The sequence below is a fragment of the Erythranthe guttata genome, chromosome 11, assembly GCF_056151865.1.
Source record: "Erythranthe guttata isolate IM_541 chromosome 11, IM_541, whole genome shotgun sequence".
NCBI classification, from domain to species: Eukaryota; Viridiplantae; Streptophyta; class Magnoliopsida; order Lamiales; family Phrymaceae; genus Erythranthe; species Erythranthe guttata.
In genome coordinates this window covers 16,920,001-16,924,677 of record NC_142543.1, presented here as the reverse complement: position 1 = coordinate 16,924,677, position 4,677 = coordinate 16,920,001, and positions in this window count along the sequence as shown.

Below are 4,677 nucleotides of genomic sequence, written 5' to 3'. Positions count from 1 at the left end.
ACTATTACGTGTCTAGTGCCACGTGTTTAGTAGATCGAAGTATATGAGGTGAAATCCGAGAGGAGGAAGATCGAAGAATCGAAGATGCGAGAAGGCAATTCTGAAAAACTGCTCTCGGATTTTCTGCGCTGTGCAGCGAGAAAATTCACCATAAATCAACCGGTGATTGGATGGACGTGAAATTTTGACAGAAGCTTCAAAACTCATAAACGTACAATTTTCCAGAAGGAATTGTTCATCCAGTAAATAAGCATGGAGCAATTGAAGTCGGAGCAAGATTGTAATTTCAGATCAGCAAACAAGTTGGATCAATAGGAGTGGGAAGAGCAGCTAGCCATCTTCTCGAGTCTTCTTTCGATTCACGCTTCAAGGACAGCGCGTGAATCATACCCACCGCCGTAGCTCGGATCATCGCCGTCGCTGCATCGCCGTTGCTGCCTCAGATTGCACGGATTGGTTTCCGTGGCAATCTTGCTTCGGCTCGTGCGCCTACCTCACGCTTCAAGAGGTAATAATTTGAATCCGTGTTTAATCGAGTAGTTTTCATTTAAATTAAATATGCATGTTCGTTAGTAAGCAAACTTGTATGATTTTATGTGACTACATGAAATTGTTTAAATTACTGCGAGCATGATTATTTGATTTAAACGCGAGCATGCTAATTGATTTAATTTCGATTAAGTAATTAAGCATGTATGTTGTTTTTAATTTCGCTGGAAGCGCAAAGGTACGCAATTAATTGTTTTCAATTATCGGGCATGTGTTTATGTGTTTTAAATTTATTTAAATCGCATAATTTTTTTGTTTTTCGTTGCGTACACGTGTCCGATTCCCAACAATTTATGTCAGCCGGCGTAAGACAAGGGTTGCAGGAAACCATGTGTGCATGCTCTAGTATCTCGTCGGCGTACTTGCATTGAGAGAGAAATAGCCCAGTCGCGTGAATTGATGCGACAGTACACAAAGAGTGAAGTGTCGGACTTGGATTCTCTGAACCCCATGGTAGTAATGTGAGAGGCAAAACGCTTATACCAAGCACGTGGTGCATGCTTGAGACCGTAGAGTGCTTTGTTGAGACGACACACGTGAGTGGGGCGAGATGGATCGACGAATCCGGGAGGTTGCTCGCAGTAGACAGTTTCAGAGAGATTGCCATGTAAGAATGCATTTTTCACATCAAACTGGTGGATTGGCCATGATCGTGAGAGCGCATTACTGAGAACGGTTCGAACAGTGGCTGGTTTGACAATTGGGCTAAAATTCTCGTCAAAATCGATGTCAGCCTGTTAGTGAAAACAGCGAACAACCCACCGTGCTTTGTATCGCTCAAGGGAGCCATCAGACTTGAGTTTCAAGTTGTATATCCACTTACCAGAAATAACATTAGTGAACGGGGGGCGGGGCACAACATTCCAAGTATTATTTTTAATTAAAGCATTATAGTCCTCAATCACGGCGTTTCGCCAATTTTGGTTAAGAAGAGTTTGGCGATAGTTGGTGGGAATGGAAGAGGTAGAGGACGCAACTAGAGAGAAGGGGACTTTGGGTTTGTGGATTCCCGCTTTACTGCTAGTCACCATAGGGTGAGCAGGGGAGGTGTGGGAGTAGGAGAAGGAGACGTGGGAGTATGAGAAGGGGTTGTGAGCTGGTCGTGGTCGAGAGGTGGTTCTGCAGGTGAAACAGGTGTTGGCTGTGTTATAGGACTGTTGGACGAATTGTTGGAACATGGTGGTTCACTGTTGGAACAGTTGGATGCACTGTTGCAACAGTTAGACGAAGTCTGAGGGAGGAGGAACATGGAGGGTGTGCTTTCGTCCAAGGTAGATGTAGAAAGTGTGTGTGTGGGGGGAGTTGACTCAGCAAAAGGAAAGTGAGTTTCGTCGAAGGTAACGATATCAAGGCGAGAAATTATGATTCGGCCAGTGGATCTATCAAGGCAACGATATCCTTTGTGAGAGGAAGGGTGACCGAGATAGACACAAGGAGTAGAAGGGGGGGCGAGTTTATGTGGTGTGGTGGCGGTGAGGTTGAGATAATAGAGACAGTCGAATACTCGAAGATGAGAGTATGTAGGTTTGTTGAGGTAAAGGGCTTCGTGAGGGGTCCGGTTTTGTGTGGTTTTGGTAGGTAAGATATTTAGTAGGTGGGTGGCCATATGAAGGGCTTTGACCCAATAAGTAGGAGGAAGATGAGCTTGAAAGATGAGGGATCGAATCATGTTGGTTATAGTGTGGATCATTCGTTCTGCGTGTCCGTTTTGAGGGGAGGTGTGGGGACACGAAAAACGATTTAGGATGCCGTGTTTAGTGAAGTAGTTTTGAAAATCCGCATTTTTTAATTCACGACCCTTATCACGTTGTAAGGCTTTGAGAGGATGATGGAATTGAGTTTTGAGAAGAGTATGAAAATTGAAAAAGGTTGTAAAACGTCAAATTTATTTCGAAGAGGAAAAATCCATAAATAATGGGTAAAAATTAAAATCATCAACTAACACAAGATAGTATTTGAAACACGTAAGACTAGAGATAGGAGAAGTCCATAAACCAGCATGAATAATTTGAAATGGAACAACAATAGTAGATTTTTGAGAAATAAATGGTAGACGAAAATGTTTGCCTAATTGACAGGCATTACAAAGAGACTCCCTATGGTCTTTATTATGTGAAAGAAAAGTGCTAGAAAATAAACGGGACATGACGTGTTTGTCGGGATGGCCTAGACGCCGATGCCAAAGAGTGTGAGACGAAGGTGTTGCGACAGTGAGAAAAGTAGCGGGAGGTGAGGTTGGAGGAGGGACGCCAAATGGATATAGGTCATCGGAGCTATTGCACCTGAAAATCTCGACTCGACTCCGAAGATCCTTCACAGAAAAACCAAATGGGTCAAATTCCACCGAACATGAGTTATCGCGGGTGAACTTTCGAACAGAGATAAGGTGTTTGATGATATTGGGTGTGACATAGAATTGGGAGGGTGGAACCATTACCGACGACGACATGTTTGGGGAAATTACTGCTAGGATTAAAAACAAAATTGAAATTACCTGAGTGTGGTGCCATATGAGAGGTCGTCCCGCTGTCTATGAACCACTGTGACTCGGTAGGCTGCTGAAGTGTCACCGTATTCAAACGGTTTTCTAGATCCATCACGTTGGCACTGTTGCATGAACTGTTGCAACTGTTGATGGAACTGTTAGAGCTGTGGCATGGATGCTGGTGCGGATGAACCTGAGTAGGGGCCGAGTAGCCAGTGTAGGGTTCGGGTGGTCCAGTAACGTAGGCTTGAGCCGCTGGAGTGGATGGGTGGCCCGATGTATTTGGAGCGGATTCCAGAATTGACGGGAACGACGGTTGTCGGTAAGGTACGTGCTATAGTTGAGATGCGCCATGAGCACTATGGTAGCCGTAGTGCTGCATGGGGTGACGGTTAGTGCCGCGACCTCCGCGATGGTTGGATCGACCACCCCCGCGCTGATAGCACGAAGAACCACCTCCGCGGGAACTGTTGCAGGAACTGTTACAACTGTTGGATGGACAATTCGCGTTGGACGCGTAGAAAACAGCAGTGGTCTGCTCAGGTTCAGCAAGTCTTGTTTCTTCCAACTGAAGAAGCGACCGAGTCTGTAGAAAAGTGGGAAGGGGATTCTGAAAGGAGATGAGATTGGCGACGGTCCCGTAATTTTTTGGTAGGCTGTGTAGGGTTTGTAGGACGAGTTGTTTGTCGGAGATTGAATTTTCGACATCGGCCAAGCTGTCCGCCGTGGTTTTGATTATTTGGCAATAATCGTGAATGGAGATAGTGCCTTTCTTGAGGGACTTGAATTTTTCTTCAAGTTGAATGGCCCGATAATCTTTATTATCAGTGAAGAGAGGGGTTTTCCATGGAGAAGATCGGAGAGGCAGAAACGACCGACAGTAATTGTGAAAAAGTGGCTCCACTTTGATAGTTGGGATTTTTCAGATCTAGAATAACGGGGATAAGAGATTTGATATTGGAGATGGCATGAGCAAGATGAAAAGGATTGAGAGGGACGGTGGAGGGAGAAGGAGCGTCGTCGGCCATGGAGAAGAAGATGGGCGACGGCTGAGAAGGGAAGGGTGGTGGTAACAACTAGGTTAACCTAGTGTCTGATACCATATAGGATAAATAAAGTTGGAGAAAGAGAGAATTATGGGGATGTTTGTTTCTATTTCCAAAATGGATTTCCAGTTTTATATTATTCATAAAACCGAGATTATGTTTGTTTGACAATTTTATCCAGAAAATCCCATTTTTCATTCTCAAATTTCTATTGGAAATTCACTATTCATACTTTTTTCAATTTTCAAACCTACTAAAACCTACTAACTAACCTATATATTTTATTTCACCAACTCATTTCTCTCTCCTTCTATTCATCACTCATTAATATTTACACTCTCTCTCCTCAAATTTCTCTCTCCTCATTAATATCTACACTCTCTCTCCTCCTAAGTTATCTTTCTTCTTCTAATAATAATAATAATAATAATAATAACAACAACAACAACAACAACAACAACAACAACAACAACAACAACAACAACAATAATAATAATAATAATAATAATAATATTTATTATTATTATTATTATTATTATTATTATTATTATTATTATTATTATTATTATTATTATTATTATTATTATTATTTATTGT